Below are 25308 nucleotides of genomic sequence, written 5' to 3' on the forward strand. Positions count from 1 at the left end.
GCATTGAAATCACAGTGACCCATCTGATTCTTTCTCCTGAGTGATAGAATTAAAGACATGTGTCACTACTCCTATCCTAGTTTCTAATGTATTTTTGGAGAATGTTAATATTTTTAATGTTATATCATTCACACTGACAAATTATTTTAATTAAAACACATACCATCAACACCTTCTTCCTACCCAACCTTCCTCTCTCAAGAGACAAACATTCTAATTTGGCATGACATTATCTGGCCTAACAGTGCCTGGTATATGAAGTACCTAAAAGGTCACCTTTCACTGTTTTAGGCTTCCAGAGTGGTTGAATTCAGTTCAACTCAGGATGTTTTTGAAATCTTAAATCTCTCTGGAGATGTTTTTCATAACATTTTGGACTGGATAATGCTCCAATAAATGAAACATGCTGCAGTGGATTAAAAGGTTATTTCCCTGGTGTGTCAAGTTAACAGACAACATGAAACTTCCCATTTGGCCTTGGACAGCCCTGGCTGTCAGTGTAGTAACCCTGTCTCCATTATGTCCCTAACCCTCCATGATCCCTAAAAACCTTAACCAGGAAGCTACCTGTCAGAATGAATGTTGAATGGCATCAAGGGCAAGAAAAGAAGACATAGAAAAGTCTAAAACAAACTAAAGGTATGAGAGACTTCATAAGCTCATAATCTGAGTTCAGGGAATCAGAGTCAAAGACCAATGGAAACCCATTATTTGAAATTAAGATTAGGAAAGAATCCTCATTTGAGACAAACAAAATTAACAGTGACAACACCAGTCAATAAATAATGTCAGTAGATTAAAATAATAAAGGGCAGGACAAGTGTTATAATATCTTCAACTAAAATTGAAGATATATATACATATACTTCCACTTATGAGGCTCTTAAAGACTTTTTGTGTGTATGTGAAGTTAGGAATTTCCATACAATGATAGGCCGGGTATCCTGTATGTCTATGAAAATGAAAGTAAGTATACAAAATGTGGTAGGTACATACCATAGAATATTATGTAGCAGATAAAAATTCAAAAATGAAATACATACATAGAAGTGGGAACAAATCTTATGAGCGTGGTATATAATAATAACAATTAAAATAATGACGCTTATTATGGTGGTGCTCCCCCTGTAATCTAGTACTTGCAGGAGGACCACTGCAGCAACTTTGAGTTGCTACATAGTGAGTTCCAGGCTTCCCAGCGCTAATTACTTAGACCTTATCTCACAAAGAAAGAAAAGTAAAATAGTGAGATATATAGCATGATGCCATTTACATGTAAACCTTAAGTATAAAAATATAACAGTACTTCTTTAAATAAGTATATGGACATACACATTTACCACATTTGAAGGGCTACCTGTGAAAGAGTATAGGAATAAACAAACATACAAGTAAACAAAAGGAAATTTTTTCTTGTATCATTGATATTATTAACCCTTTTCATCTGACACCAATAAAATAATAAACAAGCAGGCATGTACAAATAGAGAAAATGACGAGGTGATTAGCAAGTAAAATCAACAGTGCTGACTGGTTCACATTTCTACGATAATGAAATGTTCTGTATTGCCTACACTAGCCACATGTTATTACTGAACATCTAAAATGTGACTAGAATGACTGATGAGCTGGTTTCATTCTAATTTAATGTAATTAATCATATTTAAATATTTACACTTGACTACTAGCCACTATATTGGAAGATTGAATTTAGAGGTTATAAAAACGACCAAATATTTGCACAGAAAAATTAGATGGATAGTATATTTAAAAAAACAATAGGTCCATTATGACACTTGGCTCTATTAACAGATGAAAGGATTGTAAAAGAAAGTCAGAAAACCAGGAAAGAATGTGATTGCCCTTGTTTTCCTGAAGACCTTTTTTTTTTTTTTTTCATTAGGAAGTGACCTTTCTCGAGCCTGGTCCCTCACTGGAAGATAGAACTGGAAAGAGTCCTACCTAAACAATTGCAGCTTTCCAACACATTAAGACTTTGAAATGGAAGCATGCACTTAATGGGTGCTACCCAGACTTTACAGAGCATGGGGCCTCAGCATGCCATCCATTTGGTTCTAGTTATCAGCTAAGATTAACTTGACCTGGATGCTGCCAAAAATACCTCAGGAAGTTATTTCTGATTATGTTGTTCTGAGAACTTATCTGCCTGTCTGTTTGCCTTGGTATGGGTGATAATAGTGAAATTCAGTGGATCAAAACAGGGAGATAAAAAGTGATGGGTATAGCCATACAATTAAAATAACTCTAACTAGAATGATTACGTAACTACTTTTTATCTAACCTCTCTTTTTTCTGAAATACCTCATCTTTCTTATCCTCTCCCTTATTCCTGAGTAGCCCATTCATAGCTCCATGTAGAAAATTAAAAGACTGTAATAGAAATGTCCTCAAAGGAGATGATAGGGACATAACCTTATGAATATATATACCACAAAGATTTGTGAGGTTACTGAAATTTTCCATTCTTGCCTTGAATACCAATTACATAGTGCTTTTAAAGTATTTTGCAAACATTCAAACTCAACTTAAAATATTTAGTCACATGTAAATACCTCATAAACAAAGAAATCCCAGTCCTAGGCATATATCAAAAAGATGCTCAAGTATACAACAAGGACATTTGCTCAACCATGTTTGTACCTGCTTTATTTGTAATAGCCAGAATCTGGCTATTACAAAGAAAGAGGTGCCCCTCAGTTGAGAAATGGATACAGAATTGTGGCACATTTACACAATGGAATACAACTCAGCAATTAAAAACAAGGAAATCGTGAAATTTGCAGGCAAATGGTAGGAACTGGAAAAGATCATCCTGAGTGAGGTATCACAGAAGAAAGACACACAAGGTATATACTTACTCATAATTGTATATTAAACATATAATATAGGATAAACGTACTAAAAATTGTACACCTAAAGAAACTAATCAAAGAAGGAAGATTCTGGGTAAGATGCTCAGTCCTCATTCAGATAGGCAAAGAGGATGGACACCAGAAGAGGGAGAAAACAGAGAACAGGACAGGACAGGAGCCTACCACAGAGGGCCTCTGAAAGACTCTACCCTACAGGGTATCAAAGCAGATGCTGAGACTTATAGCCAAACTTTGGGCAGAGTGCAGGGAATCTTATGAAAGAAGAGGAAGATAGTAAGACCTGTAGAGGACAGGAGCTCCACAAGGAGAGCAGCAAAACCAAAAAATCTGGGCCCAGGGGTCTTTTCTGAGACTGATACTCCAACCAAGGACCATTCATGGAGATAACCTGTACAGATGTAGCCCATGGCAGTTCAGTGTCCAAGTGGGCTCCCTAGTAAAGGGAACAGGGACTGTCTCTGACATGAACTGATTGGCCTGCTCTTTGATCACCTCCACCTGAGGGGGGGTGCAGCCTTACCAGGCCACAGAGGAAGACAATGCAGCCAATCCTAATGAGATCTGATAGACTAGGATCAGAGGGAAGGGGAGGAAGACCTCCCCATCAGTGGACTGGGAGGAAGGGTGGGGTTTGGATGGGAGGAGGGAAGGAGCTACATGTGGGATATAAAGGGAATAAACTGTAGTTAAAAAAAAAGAAATCCTTATGGAATCTACTTATTTCTGGAAAGTGCTTAGGTGCTCTGATGTTTCATGGATACAGGAGCTCTGGCTGTGAAAAGATTCAGACCTCTCCAAGTTGCTTTTGGTCTCTTTGTTTTATCATAGCATAGAAACCAAGATGTGTGGGTTTAGGGAGATTTGATGGAAATTCAAGTGGGAAATTATACTTTTCTTTGTAAAACAATCAATGATGGAGTGTTCTGTGGTGGGAGTAACCTAAGCATATGGACCAAAGAGGTACTTTTACCTTCATAAATGAAATCCAAGTTAAGCTATTATCTGGAGAACCTACCATGAGTTTTGATAAAACTAACAAAATAATTTGAAGCTGAAATAAAAATACAAAAAAAAGATATTTGAGCCAACCTAAGATTCATATAAAAGAGTTGCTTTGAAAAATAAACATCTACATCTTTTATGCTGCTAGTTGCTTCTGCTTATTTCTTATTTCTCTCTTCTGCTTTGCTCATAGTATCACCTAACATATAAATAAGAAACTTAATAAATGTAGGATATATTTGGCATATTTCCATACTCATGTGACAGTTCCAGCCTTCCAGATTTCTATATAACTGATAGAGCTAAGGAGATCATGTGCTCAATAAAGACATATGTCCATAGATTATCATCAACATTTACCTATACTGTTCTTAACTGCTTAGACTATACCTCTATTTTAAGGACACATAACAGGAAAGTCTTGAAACCTCTCTGAAATTAACAGAGGAAGACAAAGGAATTTGTGAATCGCAAAACTGAAGCTCCCTAGTCAGCTGCAACAGTTAGCTAAGCATTTCTTGATTCTACAGTAGCACCAAGATTTCTTCCTGGACTAGACTAGTAGTAATGCTTTTGCTTATGGTAGTTTTGCATTGAGTTATAAATTTTCTTCACCTTACTTTGAGTCATTTATATAAAATTCTTGTTTGCTAACCTAAAACTTAGCTGATGTATGATGAATGTGTATCTTAGTAATAGAACACTTGCCTATCACGCACAAGAACTTAGGTTCAATTCCCCACTCCAGCCTCAGAACTACAAGATGAAGAAAAATTATCACTTGTTTACTACTCTAGAGATGGTAAGACTTGGGAGAATGGAGCTGATAAATGAGGCAGACAAAGGCTAATGCAATAGCCAGCTTTATACAGAGCATAAGACAATTTATACTATGAGAGTTAAGAAGAGTCACAGGAATAAAATGCCCAGTCACAATAGCAAGCCACACATGATGGACAAGCTGCATATGGCAGGTAAGCCCCACAGGACAAGTAAGCCACACCTGACAGGCAAGCTGCATGTGGTAGGCAAACTGCAAGCAACAAAAACATGTTTTTCCACAGAGGTATATGGACAGATAATAATAAACAATTATAATGAATAGTCTGAAGTAAATTCACTCCTATTTACTACACGAGACAGGCAGGAAAATACCATTTCAGAACAATTCTGTATTTTTTGTTGTTTTTTGAGACAGGGCTTCTCTGTATAAGCCTTGGCTGTCCTGGACTCACTTTGTAGACCAAGCTGGCCTTTAACTCACAGAGATCTGCCTGCCTCTGCTTCAAAGAGTGCTGGGATTACAGATGTGTGCCACTGCGCCTGACTGAACAACTCCATATTTTTGAAGAAACTGAGGTCACAAGACTTGGTTTCTTCGAGTTTTCTCAAAGAACTCAGAAATCTAATGCTACTTCATTCTTGAAATGTGTTCTAACATCTCCCCCCTTTTATTTTTTAATAGAAAGATATCCAGAGTGTTTTTTTATTTAAGAAGCTGTAGATAAATCTACATGTCATTTGATAAATAATGTACATAAATGACAAGCAAATTATGAACATAATGAATATTATCAGAACAGTGAAAGCACTGTGTATACTACTCTCCGGCCAAGATCAGGGATCTAAACTGTATCTGATACTATTGGTTACATTATTATATTGAGTGGAAAAATCTAGAAGATAGCTTTAAAAACCCATGCAATAGTAGTTTGTGTCTCTTGTATAACATAAGATCCTATTTGCCCTTTAATAGGAACACAGATTTTGTAATGTCCTATAAAAAATGGGAAGTGATTCAAGTCCCAAGGAAAAAATGAATGCAGAACTTTCTCCAGATGAATGAATGAGTCTATTAAAGTTCCAAGGTCTAGTCATAAACACAGTCATTAGTAAAGATAACAGGAGCCAGATCCATCCAATCTACAAGTTGAAGCAAAGGAGGATGAGAAACATAAGACTTGTTCAGAAGCACTTACCACAGATGCATAAGTCAAAACAGCTCTAGCATCACCAGAAAGATTCTGAGGTGACATAGGGCTCCGTATATTTCATAAAATCACTTCCCCCTTTCTGTATAGAGCCCAGGTGGGATGACATCTCCTTTTGCCCTTTAGCTGGAAGTTTGCTATATTGCTGGTGACTTCTATTGTCTCTCACCCTCCACCATCCTCTTTAACGACCTGGGTCTGGAAGAGCCAGAAATGAATCCATAATGTTTCAGTGGATCTTTTTGAAATGACAGATGCAAATCTCTTCCTAATTTTCTTCTTGAGAAGTGAAAACAGGCCTGATTAATGCATCAGCTTGCTCATTTCCTTGTCCTTTTGTGAGAGTTACCACTCTCTTATCTCATAGCTCACATCAGGTCCCTGATTTTGTGGTACCATTTGTTTACCACTCTAGAGGCAGTAGGACCAGGGAGCATGGAGGCTATAAATGAGATGGACTAATAATGTCTCATGCAATAGCCAACTTTTCAGAACATCAGATAACTTTTACTTGGAAGGTTTAGAGTCATATGAGTAAAGTGTACAATTACAAGGTCAAGCCAACCGTTGCCTGCAAGCCTCATACAGCAAAAACACATTTTTCCATAAGGATATATAAACAAATAACAGTAACCAGTTATAATGAATAATATATGGTAAATTTACTCCTAAATACTACACCTAGGAAGGGCACAAAATCATAATCCAAGAGCAATTCTGTGTGTTTAAAGAAACTTGAGTTCACAAGACTCTTTTGTCTTAGTTTCTTGGAGTTGTCTCATAAGCACTCAGAAATCCCACACTACTTCATTCTTGGACTGTGTTCTGACAATCACTGAAAACCCTTAACATTTCTTACTTGTAATGTTGTCTGTAGTCCTTCTCACTCGAAAACTTTTCCAATGATGTTTTAACTTAGTCTTACTAAATAGTTAAATTCATTTTTGCACATTTAGATTAAATGAATCCCTAGCTCCAGTCATCTTCCAATTTCTGGTTCTTTGTATAGCAACCTGCTTTCACATTGGGAAATAAAACACAACTTGGCTTTTTTTTTTCAGTATCCACAAGTGGTAGTGGTGTGTGTGTGTGTGTATGTGTATGTGTGTGTGTAATAGGGACTATTATGTTAATGGTATAACGCATAACTCTAAAATCTGAACGCTGGATTAGCAGATCCTTTTTCCAAGATGAATGTGAGCTCTTTTTTTTTTTTTTTCTCCCACCTGTTTCTACTCCATCTTGAGAGAGAAAAAAAAAAAGACAGCTTTTGGATTTAAGCAACATTTCCTCCAATAAAGAAAAACAAGAAGTTAGAAGTGTGATTAATGGTTATTATTCATTTGTAATTAATTTCACCTAGCAAAACTTGATGCAGATGTTGAAACTTCTTGACTAGAAGCTAACACACATACAGTAATGTGTAAATAATACCAACATACTTTATGGCAATGGCAAATAGTTTCTTCTTTTGGAACGTAGTTACTATATGCAAAGGGGGGAAATTGGGATTAAATTATCTTCCAAGATCTTTGTAGCCCAGAATATAATTCAGCAACTGTATTTCTGAAAATAATTTAATAAAATTTTTAAAATGTAATTAATAGGAAGTAGAAATGTCAATAATTTTTAAAAGAAATTAGAAAGAGTATGGAGAAAGTAAAATAATAACAATAATAATAATAATAATTCACCCTAAAGCTATTGAACTTGGACATTAAATGCAACTCAGTAGAGCACAAAAGAAGACAATTCAGCCAGTCCTGATTAAACCTGATAGGCTAGGGTCAAATGGAAGGGGAGGAGGACTTCCACTATCAGTGGATTGAGGAAGGGGCATGGAAGGAGATGAGAGAGGGAGGGTAGGATTGGGAGGGGAAGAGGGAGGGGCTACAGTTGGGCTACAAAGTGAATAAACTGTAATTAATAAAAAAATAACTCAATTTTAAAATTGATGAAAAAAATAACTCAGTGCCTCCTGGCAACAAAGTTATATTGTTTATAAACTCATCCTCATAAAGTACCATGTTCAGTGATACACATCAACTTGTACATACCAATAGGGGTATATAGGTTGGTTTGTTTCAATGTACCATTATACTACCTGTATGGGTCTAGAGTCAAGAAGAAAGGGACTCTGTTTAGAAAGAATGATCTGACAAACCATAATTAGACTCCTCTATCATTCAGTTTTTGGACCTGAGAGAAAAAAAATGGAAGTTCTGAATAAAACTTCTTTGCAAAGGCAAAGAAACTCTAGGATTTGCCAGTAAAGTGGAGCTACATACATTATCAATGTTTAGAAATGAAGACTACTCCCTGTATCGATTACCATATGTTCTTCAGTTCCTTCTCCCTAATTCGTATTTAGATCTTAGTAAATATTTTGTTTTCTAGCATTTGTATAGCCCTTTAACATAGGCAGGGCATTTTTTTTATTTGCTTTCATATTAATTTCTGGTCTTACAAATTTGCTCCACTTGCAAATCCCTTTAGAATAATGTCACAAAGATGGTGCACCTAGGACTAGAGAAAGGAAGTGTTAAGATTGGAAGACTCACATGCTGAGCTACGACAAAATGTAACCATCATCATTTTTTATCAGTATCCTCTCCAAAGAGCCCTCCACCACAACTTGACTAATAGTTGCCCAAAATGTAGGTGGATGGAACATTCTAAGTCCATTTACCAGGAATAGCAGGATAAATATATGAATTATAAAAGTTAAAGAGACATACAGAAGAACATGCAAGGGGAAAGAATAAAGAATTCCATGAGGCATATAATATATCATCTCAATATCACCCCAAATTTAAATTAAAAAATGCTTTACATGTACCCGTTTTTAAAATATTATAAGCATTTATTATTTCTTTAATTTATACTTCAATTTTATTTTTTCCAGTGATTTTTAAAATTTTTTTTTCTTTATCATTATTATTTATTACAATTTATTCACTTTGTATCCTGGCTGTACCCCCCTCCCTTGTCTCCTGCCAGCCCCACCTTCCCTCCCTCTTACCCCCTATGTCCCTCCCCTAGTCCACTGATAGGGGGGGTCCTCCTTCCCCACTACCTGATCCTAGCCTATCAGTTTTCATCAGAATGGCTTGGATTCTATTTCTCTGTGGCCTACTTAGGCCACCTCATCAGGCAGAGGTGACCAAAGAGCTAACTATGGAGTCCATATCAAAGACAGCCCCTGCTCCCCTTACTAGGGAACCCACATGGAGACTGATCTGCCCATGGGCTACATCTGAGCAGGGGGTCTAGGTCATCTCCATACATGGTCCTTGGTTGATTCATCAGTCTCTGCAGGACCCCCTGAGCCCAGAATTTTTGGCTCTGTTGTTCTCCTTGTGAGCTCCTCTTCCTTCCAGGTTTTTCTATCTCCCACCGGATTCCCTGCACTCTGCCCAAAGTTTGGCTATGAGTCTCAGCATCTATTTCAATACCCTGCTGGGTAGTCTTTCAGAGGCCCCCTATGGGAGGCTCCTGTCCTCTTTCCTGTCTTCTCCTACTTCCAGTATCTATCCTGTTTGCCCTTCACAATGGGGATTAAGCCTCTTCCCTAGGGTCCTTCTTGTTGTTTAGCTTCCTTAGGACTATCCAGTATACCATTCTTGGGCATATATACAAAAGATATTCAACCATTCAACAAGGACATTTGCTCAACTATGTTCATAGCAGCTTTATTCATAATAGTCAGAATCTAGAAACAACCTAGACATCCCTCAACTGAAGAATGGATACAGAAATTGTGATACATTTACACAATGGAATACTACTCAGCAATTAAAAACAAGGAAATCATGAAATTTGCAGGCAAATGGAAGGAACTAGAAAAAAATCATCCTGAGTGAGGTAACCCAGAACTTATAAGTGGATATTAACCATATAATATAAGATAGACATGTTCCCATTTTATTTTTTTTTCTTCACAATTTATTCATTATGTATCCCAATTAAAACCCTTCCCTCAACTTTCCCCAGTCCCATCCTCCTTCCCTCTTCCCACATCCCTTTCCCCTAGTCCACTAAAAGGGGGAGTTCTCCATTATTGCCATGTGCCCATAGCTTGTTAAGTCTCATCAGAACAGCCTGGATCCTCTTTCTTGGTGGCCTGGCAAGGTTGCAACACAAGGAGCAAGTGATCAAACAGCAGTCAACTAACTTCATGATAGAGGCAGCCCCAGCTCCCTTCTCTCAGAAATCCACATGGAGACTGAGTTGCCAATTGGCCACATCTGAGCAGGGGGTCTAGGTCCTCTCCATTCATGGTCCTCCATTGGGACATCAGTCTATGCAGGATCCCCTGGGCTCAGATCTTTTAGTTTTGTTGGTCTCCTTGTGGGGCTCCTGTCCCCTCCATGTCCCTTTATTCCCACCCCTTTCTTCTTCCATAATGATTCACCCAACAGGGGATTGAAGCAGTTGCTGAGACTCACAGCTAATCTTTGGACATGTACCAATTTTTGAAAGTGAATTATGAAATGTTTAGAACTAGATGAGCTCTTAGATATAATTTAACTGATCTTCTCTGTTTTATAGTTCACAAAACTTATGGCCAGAGATAGGAAGGAGCTTGTCTAATGTTACTTAGATCATTAGAAACTGTATTCTATTCGTCATAGTGTATCACTTCTTTTATATGTTTTACAGGTGTTTCTTTTAATTTTTGAAAAACTTATCATGAGATAGCATGTTACTGCTTTATTTTTGAGATATATAGAATCCAGGAGGGAGAAATGGAGGTAAACACAAAAGAAGGAAGGGGAAGTATTAAATAAACACCAAAGATGTCTGAAAAAGTCATAACTCATGCTATTAACTATGTATCTAAAAACCTATAACACATATAATTCTGTATAAGAATATACACATGTAGTATATCATTTAAATGGACTTTTCTTATCTGGTCTGACAGGCTCCCTCCAAGAGTCAAAGACCACCTAACAAAAACCCCAGTACCAGTCATAAGAAGCCCTCTTTTGAGTTGTTGGACCAGACTGTCCAAGGAACTCACAAAACATATAACCTATGGCTGTTGCCCTTGGTTATCCTGAATATGTGGAAGGTAAGTCCCTATCGTTGAAGATACCATTTACTTCAGAAACTGAGCCTAGGGACTCCTGATCTGGAACACATTTGAATGTCCACTCTGTAAGGACTAGCTTTCATGGTATCAGAAGCCACCCTACAAGCCTCCAAAGGAGGGAAGCAACCAACAGTTCTATCTAGCCTGTGAACCACAGCAACCAGCATGGCATGATACATGATATTGTACTATAGGTACAATAGTGGCACACATACATAGATGGTAACCAACAGCTCTCTAACTATATTTAAGACCTACTCAACAAGAGGGATACCATGCCTGGTACTGGAAACCTAGCCAACTGCTCAGTGATAATGAAATCATGGATGTTGAAGAAGTACCTAGGAAGATCATCTACATCCACCATTTTCTAAAGCAGCATAATCCCTAACAACAATCTATAAATATTTGTGCTTATATTCACAAATAAGTGTAATCTTCACCTCTCATCAAGACAACTTCTCTTTGTAACAGGTGGAGACAATCACAGAAAACCACAACCAGTTAAAACCCAGAGTTGTGGAGTCCTGTGCCCAATGGATATATCTAAAAACACTCCCACATCTAAGGCTCATAGCCAAAAGATCAGGAAGTTTGCTTTAGAGATTGTGTCTCCTAGGAAAGTCAGAGGCTACATCCATAAAAATCTCACCATGACTGGCTAAATATGAGCTGAACAAGGAAAACAACAATAAATGTGCCAAACTGGGTGGGGGAAACCCATGAGGCCTCAAATCTACATAAAGAATTACAGCCAACCTAGGAATGATAGAAGTAGGAGAAATAGTCTTCTCCAATCAAGAGCACAAGAGTTGGTTATCCAATACTTTTGGGAGCCAGACTGACCCAAGACCTTCTCAGAAGCCCTGATGAAAGGACAAAGGGAACATTAGTTCTGTGTCTTTCTCCAGGATCAAACTTGGCAAGGTCCAGTCTATAAGGAGTGAAGGTTTTGGTTTCTAGGGACCTGGTTCTTTCTTCTGAACAGTGGTTATCAGTTCTAATACAACTGTGTCTTGAGGTGTCTTGTATTTACTTCACCAACATTTATTGGTGAGCAGATTTAGGTCTCTGCTCACCTTGACTATTTTGTCCCTACAAATAGTATATAGGATGCTATACTTCTTAATATACCTGCTTGGCATAAGACATCACTTATGCGAGACCTTCTGGACCCAGCAATTTCTGTTGTCTCTTTTATTCTTCAAGCCCTGATCCTCCCACTTCACACCTCACTAATTGAAATCCTTGTTCATGAGGTTTCAGGTCAAGTGGTACCCAACTGTGGGACAATACTACAGGAGAAATCATCAGGAGTGAGTACAACCATGATAAATATATAAAAGGGGGTAAAAAGTCAAACTAGGAGACTTCATAAAAATACATAAGCAAAATACAAAGTTAAAAATGGGAAAGACAGGAAGGGGCTCGAAGTAAACCATGGGACAACAAGATTCTAAAGAGTACTCTCTCTTCCTTCAGGTGCTTCCTTCACTTCTGCTTTCTGTCCTTGCAAAGAGCTTTTGGAAGTTTTATTTTTTTAAATTCTCTTGGCTCCTTGAAGTGCGTTCTGTAAATGTAAAGACATAGGAGGGTACAGGTAACTGTTTAAAGACAGAATATCACCTGCAAGGGCCAAGCAAGTTTCCCATTGATAGGTTTTCACTGTTGAATTTGATCTATGAGATTGCTTAGACCCACAGCATGAACATGATTCAATTGTAATTCAACATCCCCATAAACTTAGGCTGTTTACTCCAAAAGAGACAGAAGGGTAAAAGATGTTTTTTAAAAAAGAAAATTAAACAATAAAGACAAAAGGCCCTGAGCTTAAGTCCTCTTTCTTGATTAGTTTCAGTGTGCAGATTTTAGTATGTTTATCCTGTATTATATGTCTAATATCCACTTGTGAGTGAGTATATACCCTATGTGTCTTTCTGCTTCTGGGATACCTCACTCAGGATGATCTTTTCCAGTGCTCAATTCCCATTCATAGAGGCAAAGAGGATGGACATCAGAAGAAGGAAAAACAAGGAACAGGACAGGAGCCTGCCACAGAGGGCCTCTGAAAGGCTCTACCCTGCAGGGTATCAAAGCAGATGCTGAGACTTATGGCCAACCTTTGGGCAGAGTGCAGGGAATCTTATGAAAGAAGTGGGAAATAGTAAGTCCTGGAGAGGACAGGAGCTCCACGAGGAGAGCAACAGAACCAAAAAATCTGAACATAGGGGTCGTTTCTGAGACTGATACTCCAACCAAGGACCATTCATGGAGATAACCTAGAACCCCTGTACAGATGTAGCCCATGACAATTCAGTGTCCAAGTGGGTTCCATAGTAATGGGAATGGAATAGGGACTGTCTCTGACATGAACTGATTGGCCTGCTCTTTGATCACCTCCACCTGAGGAGGGAGCAGCCTTACCAGGCCACAGAGGAAGACAATGCAGCCAATCCTAATGAGACCTGATAGACTAGGATCAGAAGGAAGGAGATGAAGACCTCTCCTATCAGTGGACTGGAGGAGAGGCATGAGTGGAGAAGGGAGAGGGACGGTGGGATAGGGAGGGGAGGAGGGAGAGGGCTACGGGGAGATACAAAGTGAATAAAGTATAATTAAAATTAAAATTAAAAAAATTTTTAAATGCCCTGAGCTCGAGGAAGCTTGTCAATTCTTGAATTACAAAAAGTTTCTTTTCTTGTTGATGCATTCATAAAATCACCCAAAATGGCTCCTACCCATTTAGCTGATCCATCTACCCATACTACAGCAGAGTATTTCACAGAAAAATGGAGTAAAAAAAACACAGTAGGAACACAGTGGCAGCAGCTGCACTGACTTGAGAGCACAGGCTGCAGCAGCACATTGCAGCCAGAGCCCAAGCCCAAAGGGATACACAGCCAGAGCCTTGCTACAGAGCCCATGAACGATGACGATGATGACCTACAAGCAGAAGACACTGGACAAGGAGGGCCTGCTGGACTCACTTTCTGAAGGTGACATGCCTTGCAGGTGAACTTCTGCAGTTCCTGGAGAGGCCAGAGATGCTAAATGGTGTCAACTCCCATTTAGAAACAGCTAGTGATTCTGCTGTTGCTTCTGGCAGGAGAGCTGATGGTCTGCCTGGCAGCCCTAGACATCTAGTACTGGACAAAATTGACCTCAGTATGTCTGAACAGGCCTGCATCTAATTGAGAAGTTCCATCTTAAACTCCATGGACCCCACGGTGGACCCCTGCCAGGAATTCTTCAGCTACATCTGTGAGGCATGGACCAAAGGCAACACCATACCTAATGGCCACTCACAATGGTGGGACTTTCAGCAACCTCTGAGAACACAATCAAGCCATCACAGAGCACCTGCTCAAAAGTTCCACTGCCAGCATGAGTGAGGCAGAGGAAGGCCCTCATTTCCTGCCATGTGTGTAAGAATGAAATAAGGATTGAGGTGCTCAGCCAAGCTCTGATAGAACTCATAGAAAACTTTGGAGCTGGAATACTACAAGACCCTTGGCTGAGGACAGTTTCAAAGACACACTGCAGGTGATCACAAGCCACTATCAAACCTTACTGTTTTCTATGAAGTCAGTGTGGACTCTAAGAAATCCAAAAGCAATGTGATCCATGTAAACCAGTCCAGCCTGGCTTGTCCTCTTACAGACCTGAACAAATGGAAAACAAGAAGGTGCTGACTCTATATCACATGGTCCATCGGGGGAAGCTGCTGAGCAGTGGGAATGAGGACTCTATCCAACCCTAAATGCAGCAGATTCTGGATCTTGAAACAAGTACTGGCCAATATCACTATTCCCCAGAAGATGTGCCAGGATGAGGAGTTCGTCTACCACAAAGTCACAGCAGCTGAGCTGCAGATGTTGGCACCTCCTACCAACTGCTTACCCTTTCTCAACACTTCATTGTTTTAACTCAGTGGAGTCTGAGCCGATCATGGTCGACAAGGAAGAATTCCTGGGACAAGTCTCTACCCTCATCAGCAACACCAACAGGTGAATGCTGAACAACTACCTGATGTGGAACCTGGTACAAAAAAACAGTACTCTCAGGATGATAATAAGTTCATGAAGGTCATATATAGAGAAGACCTGCTTCGCTTGGTGGAAGTTTTTTTGTGTGTGTATATGTGATACAGAAAACAACTTGGGCTTTACCCTGGACCCCATGTTTGTGAAAGTGACCTTCACTGAAGACAGCAAAAGCATAGCCAGTGAGTAATTCTTGAAGATCAAGAAAGCATTTGGAGAGATCCTGAGGTATATGGATGAAGACATCCAGAAATCAGCCAAGAAAAAGGCAGATAGATGCCATCTACATGATAGACTACCCCAACTTCATCGTGGACCCTAAGGACAAAGTCTTCAATGATTGCACCATAGTTTCCTATCTATACTTCGAGAACTCCAGGACTTTTCAGCTTTTTATGAATAGTCACAGCCTACCAGCTCAGTAAAACCCCCAATAGAGATTAGTGGAGTATGACCCCACCCCACCAAAAACGAGATTGTGTTTCTATTCAGAATTCTGTAGGCACCATTCTGTACTCACTCTTCACCCAATGCTGTAAACTTTGGTAGCATTTGTATCATCCTGGGACACAAGCTTACTCAATGTTTTGACGATCAAGGCCAGGAATATGATGAGGATGGGAACTTCTAACCCTGGTGGAGGGACTCATCATGGAGGCCTTCAAGCAGTAGACCAATTACATGGTGCAGCAATACAGCAACTGCATTATAAACTGGGGGCCCATGAATGATCGGCACACTATCAGGGAGAACGTTGGCCACAATGGGATCCTCAAGGCAGCCTATGAAGCTTACCAGAACTGGGTAAAGAAGAATAGAGCTGTGCAGACACTGCCTTCTCTGGGTCTCACCAACAACCAGGTTTTCTTGGGATTTGAACAGATCTGGTGCCGTCTGACTACCTGACAGCTCCCATGAAAGTCTCAGCACCAATCCCCACACCCTTTCCTGCTTTCATGTTCAGCCCTGAAGCAGGTTATATTTAGGATTAACGTGTATGTGCACATACACATAACAGTTAATGAAAAAAAAAAGGTCATGAATTTGAAAAAGAACAAATATGGGAGTTTTTAGAAGGAGGAAAGGGAAAGGAGAAATTATATTAGAATCTCAAAACTACTCCCCTTCATGGGGGAGCAGCCTTACCAGACCACAGAGGAAGGCAATGCAGCCAGTCCTAATGAGACCTGATAGGCTAGGGTCAGATGGAAGGGGTGGAGGACTTCCCCTATCAGTTGATTTGGCAAGGGGCATGAGAAGGGGTGAGGGAGGGGCTACAGCAAGGATACAAAGTGAATAAACTATAATTTATAAATACATATATATAATTTTTAAAAGCTGAAATGAAAAAAAAATCTCAAAACTAAAAGAAGAAATAAAAACAAACAAAATTCTTAAGGAAAAATATAAATTTGGTGGCTCCTAGCCTTTATTAATACTGCAAACCTTTAATGCAGTTCCTCATATCCTGGTAAACCACAACTATAAAATTACTTTTGTTGCAACTTCATAACTGTAGTTTTACTACTGATATGAATGATAATATAATATCTGTGTTTTCTGATGGTCTTAGGTGACCCCTGTGAAAGTGTTATTGGATCCCTAACAAGATCACAACCCACAGGTTGAGAACCACTGCTTTAGAATTTCTTTGTGATCATTTTTATGTCCTCATTCTTAATATTTTAAGGTTGTATGGTTGATCACTTAAGTATGTTTATTGTACTTAAAAATATTGTGTAGGGGCTAGAGAGATAGTTTGAAGGTTAAGAGAACTTGTTGCTTTTGCAGAGCACCAGATTTCAGTTTATACAACTTGTGCTCATAGCCACCTGTGAATCTAGCTCCAGGCATCTGTGCCCTCTTCTGGTTACCACAGACAGATGGAAGGACAGGGACACACACACACACACACACACACACACATGTTTTTAAAATTTTAAAGCATTAAGTACATATTTCTAACCTAGATCTTTGAAATCTTGCAGTGTATCAGAAGGCAGAGTTAACCAGGCAGAACTGTGGACAAAAATGCTATCTGCTTTGCTAAGCTAATTATTTCTTCCACTTTCGACTGGGAAGAATAGTTATAGACGGAGCTATCTAGACTAGAATGAAAAACCTTCTGTGGACCTGCTCACTACAACAGTACTGTCTTTGTGTTTCATTTCAGTCTCTGAGCAAACCTGTAGATTGCCTATCATTAGTAGCAGTTTCCTGGTTGTTTGCTCATTTTCCACTGTGACAGCTACAACCCAGGTTCGCTTCATTAGCCATGTAGGACCTAACAGTCTTAATAATGATCTGATTTATTTACATAAAAATCTTGCATATAGACTTTTTTGAGGCTACTCTGCCTTGAAATCCACCTGCTTTCAATGTTCTTTTCACAACTCTGTATTAACTTCTCAACCTCTTTCTTCTATGTGCTGACTAATTTGCCTCACCAAGTCTCTAAACCACATATCTATAGCTCTGCTGAAGGCTAATATTTATTTTCCATTTCTATTTCCTGATTCCTGATTCCAAGGTTTTGTTTTGTTTTTGGCATTGTACACTTGATCTTCTAAACTATCTCTCTCTCTCTCTCTCTCTCTCTCTCTCTCTCTCTCTCTCTCTCTGTCTTTAAACAAAGTCTCATTCTATAGCCCTGACTACTCACAAACTCATGATAATCTTCCTGCATTAGCTTCTCAAGTGTTGGGATTACAGCATAGGTCCCCATGCCTAGCCTTATCTCCCTACATTTGTCTATACCATTATCACTGGTCTTAATGTTCTTCACCAATTAAAACTCTGTAATATCCTTAGAACTTACTCCATAGTTCAGCTTCAGTGTGTTATCAGTTATACATATCTAAATATGTATATACTAAATGGTTTTGCTATGTTAGAGTTAAAAATCATTCCTTTTTATTCAGACAAAAGGGGGGAAATATTGCAGGATATTTGATCAGACTGTGAAACTTGAGATTATGTTGTTTACTGGGAAAAACCTGTTGCTAGTTGTGATGTGGCTCAGCATGGCACACAACTTTAATCAAAAAGCTTTCTATTTGAATACTATAAACAAGGTTAAATAAAGTCAACCATAGGTCAAGAGACAGAGCAAGAAACCAGTTGACAGGGAGTGAACATAGGAAAAAAAAAACATAGAGAGTAAGAGGAAATCAGGAAGATGGATAGAGAGATGCACAGGAAGTAGAAGGGAGGGACATTTAGTTTGAGGGTTTTTTTTTTTTTTTCTTGAGACAGAGTAAAAAGGGACAGCTTCCTTTTGGGGAAGAAGGTCAACTGGGTGCTTTCTCTGCCTTTCTGAGCTAGCAGGCTTTCACCCCAGCTTCTGGCTCATGGGTCTTTATTTGTAAAATCAAACAACCTAGATATTATTAAAAACAACAGTACTTCTACCCAGATTTTCTCTCATATTTTCATATCATTCAACATTATTTTAAAGCAAACTTTACAGACTACAGATAACACTCTAAACCAGGCGCTTTAGAGATAAACAGTACCATATAGCCTTTTGGGTGATACCAGACATAAAGAAGTGATAAATAAACATGGAAGAGATCAAAGATTTTTGAGAGCCTAAAGAGCAGAGACAAATTTTGTCATGAGTTGTAATAGTTAAGGAATGTGTCAAAATACAAATGAGTGGGAAAATATATAGAGGTAAAGGAAAAGGAGAGGAAGAATAGAGAAAAGGAAAGGCGTTCCTGGCAAAGAGAATTTCAAGTATAAAATATCCAGAGGCAAAAAGCCACATATTAAGAGAAAAACCTGATGCCAGGGTCCCATTGCTGAAAATAACACCTAAACAACTCATTGAACTTGGAAAAAAATGAGCTGCTGCCTCCACAGAACCTCTACCCCTACATTCTAGGGTGTTTGTTACAAGAAGTTTCTCTTCACACTACCAAAAGAAAAATATAAACACCAGTATAGCCACAGACTGTTTGATCTACAGGGCTATCCTGCCTGCAAGATATGCAAGATATGCTAGGCTTGCTCCACGAGATGGAACCCATACCCCACACTGCTTGGATGACCAAGAAGCTAAGACTAGATAGCCCAGGAACCTAGGATAAAACCAAATATTACTGTTCTACTAAAGTAACATAGACAAAAAATAACATTCTACCATACTCATAGATCAGTGTCATGCTCGTCCATCATCCTTCTGCAGTAGATGGGAAAAAAATATAGACACCCACAGCCAGACATTATACAGAGAGTGAGAGATCTTTGAAAACTCTGCCCTGAGTAGGATGTTTTCATCTAATCATTCCCCTCATGGCTCAGAAAACCTTGTGGAAGTGGAGATGGAAATAGACTAAGAGCCAGAGAGGATGGAGGGCATCAGGAGAACAAGGCCCTCTATAAATCAAAACAGGATCAAAGCTCACAGAGACTAAGGTAGCATGTACGGGGCCTATATAGATATATACCAAGTCCTTAGCATGTATATTGTGGCTATTAGTGCTTTTATGAGATTCCTGATTGTGCAAATGAGTAGGTCTCTGATTTTTGTGCCTTCTCTTGGGTCCTTTTTCTTCTTTTTGTTTGTTTTGTCCAATTCTGATATGTTTTTGTTTTACCATACTGAATCATTAATAAAAATGTAAAAAGCTATAATATTTGGAATATTGAATACAGGAAAAGATAAACAGAATGAAAAAGAAATGAGACTTAAGAAGTTGCATGTGGATTTAGAAAATCACTATATACAAAGCAAATAGAACATTTCAAGGCCAGTCATAATACCTACATTGTGTATTTTCTTAATTTTTATTAATTACACTTTATTCACTTTGTATCCCCCCCCCATGAACCTCTCCCGCCTACCCTCCCTCTCCCATCTCCACGCATGCCCCTCCCCAAGTCCACTGATAGGGGAGGTCTTCCTCTGCTTCCTTGTGATCCTAGTCTATCAGGTCTCATCAAGAGTGGCTGTATTGTCTTCCTCTGTGGCCTGGTAAGGCAGCTACCCCCTGAGGGGGAGGTGATCAAATAGCAGGCCAATCAATTCATGTCAGAGACAGTCCCTGCTCCCATTACTATGGAACCCACTTGGACACTGAACTGCCATGGGCTACATCTGTGCAGGGGTTCTAGGTTATCTCCATGAATGGTCCTTGGTTGGAGTATGAGTCTCAGAAAAGATCCCTTTATAGCACTTCCTTAAATGATAGACTTGAATGAGAGACCCAGGGTATTTCAAGAATGCTTTTTGGCCTAGACTGCCTTTTCCTCCACTCCACTTCCCTATCAACACCTCCTGAAAGATCATTTTTCAATGTGTATCTCAAATATTGTTGCTAAAAGTGAAGCCCTTCCTGATTTCTGTCTTCTCCAGTGGTAGAATAATTGCATTATAAGTTCCCATCAAAACGTTTTGTCTCTCTTCTAGTGTACTAATGCCTGTATTAGAATTTGTCCATTTTTAACTTCTCTTACTAGGTATAGAGTACCTCAAGAACAAGCTTCTAGTCTTATTCATCTGTCTTTTCTACAGAAGTGCTTGATAAAACATAAGCATGGGTAGTATTGAGTCAGTTTGTGACTTGATTTAAACTGGTGTTCCAGCAGTTGGTACTAGTTAAATACCGATGACTTTGTCGAAACTATGTCATTACTTTATATTTCACTTTTTCCCCAGTTGGGAAAAGCAATGGATACACACACACATGCACACACACGCACACACACGCACACATAGCAACTAACACAAATACTGGTATGAGCCATCTATACCATCAGACACAAGTTTTCAAGGCCTCTGAAGAATAGCTTAACAGTCAAGTGGACAAAAATCTGTGAGCCTTCCTTAGGCCTAATCAAAGGGAAGGTACATGCTTTTCCAGTTTCATTGAGAATTGCCTTAATTAAAAATATCTGTCTCCAACTAATGTTATTCCAATGCCATTTCATTGTACTATTCCTCCAAAAGTGCTAATCAGTTTTAACATAAAACAGATTTTTTAAACCTCACCAAATTTGTTGTCTTAAATACCTTATCAATAGGAAAAAGCTAACACAAGCTCAGGGTTAGGGTATGAGAAATTATTGTCTCTCTCCAGAATCATTTTTGTAAACTACAAAGATATAAATAAATAAAAATTAAGAAAATGAATGCATGTAGTTATCTATTATAAAATAAGATTTGAAAACTCATAAGAAATGTCTAAAAGATTGCTTAGAATTTACTTTTAATTCTAGAAAATAAACACTTATTAATTCATTAAATTAATTCCTATGCTACTCAGTTTTCCTTTTTGAAAGAAAATGGGAATTTACTAAAACGAACTTTGTAAAGTAGTTATAAGTCAAACTGAAATACTTTTAGTAACAGCCTAGAACCTAGTCCATACTCTTTATTGTTCTCTCACTATCACAGGTCTTCAAGCCCACACACTCTGCTCTGAATTTTCTTAGTTTGCTGCCAAAGTATATCTCTCCTCTCTTATAAGCCTTATAACACTTCCTTTACTTCTGAGCTATAAATTCCGGGTACTGGGTAAGATTTTTCTGTTAAAGGAAATTGATGTTCTTACCCAGAATAAAGTTAGAATGTTTCTACTATGTCCAGGAACAATAAATATTTTTATCGTGTCTGACATGACTGAATAATTATTGATACTTAAGTGTGTTGCTCCTTTATAAAACATCAGTTCTTAGTAATAATCAGTACCCTGCATGTGTGAATGCATAAATATATAAATACAACTTGCTAAGTCTATATAAATACAGCCAGCTAGTCCATTTGATTGTTTTATATATATCTGGTTTCAGGGCTGACCGTGCTGTATTGGACAACCAATAAGGGGGTTCATCCCAAGGGAAGGCTAATTCTCCTCCAAGCAGTCATTAGTTACTTGTCATTTATTATTATTATTATTATTATTATTATTATTATTATTATTATTATTTACTTTGTATCCCAGTTGTAGCCCCCCTCCCTCACCATCACACTAGTCATTCTTTGTCTAAGGATAGGACACCACAAATTTCCCCCTTCCTCTGTTGATAGGTCCATTGCAAAGTAGAAACTCTGAGGCCCTGATGCCTTCCTCTTCACTAATTTGATCTTTTATTTTTTTTGTACAAAAGTTGTTAGTTTCATGAGATCCCAACTGTTGCTTATTTCCTTAATTAGCATTATACCTAGGAAGAGGAGGGTGTTCATGCTTGTGTGTGTGTGTACATCTATTCTGTATGTGATTAATTTTTAATGTTATTATTTTCTGAATTTTTTGTTATCTATTGTATTTTCTCTCTTCATATAATTGCATTTCATTTTAATTAATTAATATTTAATTAACTGCAATAATGTTTGCATTCCTTTCATTCTGGCAAATTTGGCTAAGGGTTTATTAATACTGTTTATCTTTCCGAAGGACAGGGTCTTTACTTGATTCTTTGAATATTTTTTGTTGTTGTTACTGTTATTTCTCCTTTAATTAATTTTAGGCTTTATTTTGATTATCTCTACTTACCTACCATCTTTTGCTTTGGTTTTTTCATGTCTTTCCAAGGCTTAAGGCACATTACATGATTAATTTAAGATATCTCAATTTTTTTGAAAAAAATATATATTTATATTAAAAAAGATTCAAGTTGTTTGCATATAAAATATCAATCGATAACTTTCATTTGTCTTTGATTCCATGTTGCTGGAAAAATTTTGGGAAAGCTTGCATGCTAATTTGCCCTTAGTTGCAAGTATTATTAGTCAATCTTGTGCTTTACCTATGACAGGATAACCCTTCTTTAAAATCATCACATTTAAAAATAAAATAAAATAAAATAAAATAAAATAAAATCATCACATTTCAGCGATGATTCAGAAGTAGCATCCAACTTTTTTTTTTATATTCATGGACATTTCTTTTTTATTATTTTTTTAACTTTTTTTATTAATTACACTTTATTCACTTTGTATCTGCCCATAAGCCACTCCCTTCTCCCCTCCCGATCCCACCATCCCTTCCCATTCTTCACGCATGCCCCTCCCTAAGTCCACTGATAGGGGAGGTCCTCCTCTCTTTCCTTCTGATCTTGGTCTATCAGATCTCATCAAAAGTGGCTGCATTGTCATCTTCTGTGGCCTGGTAAGACTGCTCCCCTCTCACGGGGAGGTGATCAAAGAGCAGGCCAATCAGATTATGTCAGAGACAGTCCCTGTTCCCATTACTATTGAACCCACTTGGACACTAAACTGCCATGGGCTACATCTCTGCAGGGGGTCTAGGTTATCTCCATGGATTGTACTTGGTTGGAGTATGAGTCTCTGGGAAGACCCCTGTGTTCAAATTTTCTGGTTCTGTTGCTCTCCTTGTGGAGTTCCTGTGCTCTCCAGATCTTTCTATTTCCCACTTCTTACATAAGATTCCATGCACAGTCCTCAACAGTTGGCCATAAGTCTCAGCATCTGCTTTGATAGTCTGCAGGGCAGAGCCTTTCAGAGGCCTTCTGTAACAGGTTCCTAGATTGATTCCTGTTTTCTTCTCCTTCTGATGTCCTTCCTCTTTGCCTTTCAGGATGGGGATTGAGCGTTTTAGTCAGGGTCCTCTCTCTTTATTAGTTTCTTCAGATGTACAGATTTTAGTAGGTTTATCTTATATTACATGTCTATATGAGTGAGTATATCCCGTGTATGTCTTTCTGCTTCTGGGACAGCTCACTCAGGAAGATCCTTTCCAGGTCCCACCATTTACCTGCAAATTTCATGATTTCCTTATTTTTCATTGCTGAGTAATATTCCATCGTGTAGATGTAGCACAATTTCTGCATCCATTCTTTAGTTAAGGGGCATCTGGGCTGATTCCATCTTCTGGCTATTACAGATAAAGCTGCTACAAACATGGTTGAGCAAATGTTCTTATTGTGTACTTGAGCCTCTTTTGGATATATGCCTAGGAGTGGTATGGTTGTATCTTCAGGAAATGCTATTCCTAGTTGTCTGAGAAAGTGCCAGATTGATTTCCAGAGTGGTTGTACAAATTTACATTCCCACCAGCAGTGGAGGAGGGTTCCCCTTCCTCCACAATCTCTCCAGCATGTGTTGTCACTTGAGTTTTTCATCTTGGCCATTCTAATGGGGGTAAGGTGAAATCTCAGGGTCGTTTTGATTTGCATTTCCTTGATGACTAATGACGTTGAGCATTTCTTTAAGTGTTTCTCTGCTATTCGATATTCCTCTATAAAAAATTCTCTGTTTAGCTCTGTTCCCCATTTTTTAATTGGATTACTTGGTTTGCTGCTTTTCAGCTTCTTTAGTTCTTTATATATACTGGATATTAGCCCTCTATCAGATAAAGGATTGGTGAAGATTCTTTCCCAATCTGTAGGGAGTCATTTTGTTTTGATGACGGTGTCCTTTGCTTTACAGAAGCTTTTCAATTTCATGAGATCCCATTTATTGCTTGTTGCTCTTAGAGCCTGCGCTAAGTTGGTGTTGGTCTAAGAGTTGGTGTTCTGTTCAGGAAGTTGTCTCCTGTACCAATGAGTTCTAGGTTCTTCCCCACTTTTTCTTCTAACCGATTTAATGTGTCTGTTTTATGTTGAGGTCTTTGATCCACTTGGACTTTAGTTTTGTGCAGGGTGATAAGTATGGATCTATTTGCATTTTTCTACATGTAGACATCCAGTTAGATCAGCACCATTTGTTCAAGATGCTATCTTTTTTCTATTGTATGGTTTTGGCATCTTTGTCAAAGATCATGTGACCCCAAGTGTGTGGGTTTATTTCTGGGTCTTCTGTTCGGTTCAATTGATCCACCATTCTGTTTCTATGCCAGTACCATGCAGTTTTTATAACTGTTGCTCTATAGTACAGCTTAAGATCAGGGATGGAGAAACCTCCAGAAGATCTTTTATTGTAGAGGATCATTTTAGCAATTCTGGGTTTCTTGTTATTCTATACGAAGTTGAGAATTTTTCTTTCCAGGTCTGTAAAGAATTGTGTTGGTAATTTGATGGGAATTGCATTGAATCTGTAGATTGCTTTTGATAAGATGGCCATTTTTACTATGTTAATCTTGCCAAGCCATGAGCATGGGAGATCTTTCCATCTTCTGATATCTTCTTCTAATTCTTTCTTCAGAGACTTGAAAATTTTTTCATACAAGTCTGTAACTTGCTTGGTTAGGGTTACACCAAAGTACTTTATGTCATTTGTGGCTATTGTGAAGGGTGTTGTTTCCCTAATTTCTTTATCAGCTCTTTTGTCTTTTGTATACAGGAGGGCTACTGGTTTTTTTGAGTTAATTTTGTAT

General features: G+C 38.4%; 1 protein-coding gene and 1 pseudogene across 2 annotated transcripts in view; both read left to right on the forward strand.

Annotated features, from left to right (window-relative positions):
* Nexmif (neurite extension and migration factor) overlaps window positions 1–25308 on the forward strand; it is a 197348-nt gene that overhangs the window by 151061 nt on the left and 20979 nt on the right. The window lies entirely within an intron of this gene.
* LOC110566819 (endothelin-converting enzyme 1-like) lies at window positions 13921–15998 on the forward strand (annotated as a pseudogene).

The sequence above is a fragment of the Meriones unguiculatus genome, chromosome X, assembly GCF_030254825.1.
Source record: "Meriones unguiculatus strain TT.TT164.6M chromosome X, Bangor_MerUng_6.1, whole genome shotgun sequence".
Classification (NCBI taxonomy): Eukaryota; Metazoa; Chordata; class Mammalia; order Rodentia; family Muridae; genus Meriones; species Meriones unguiculatus.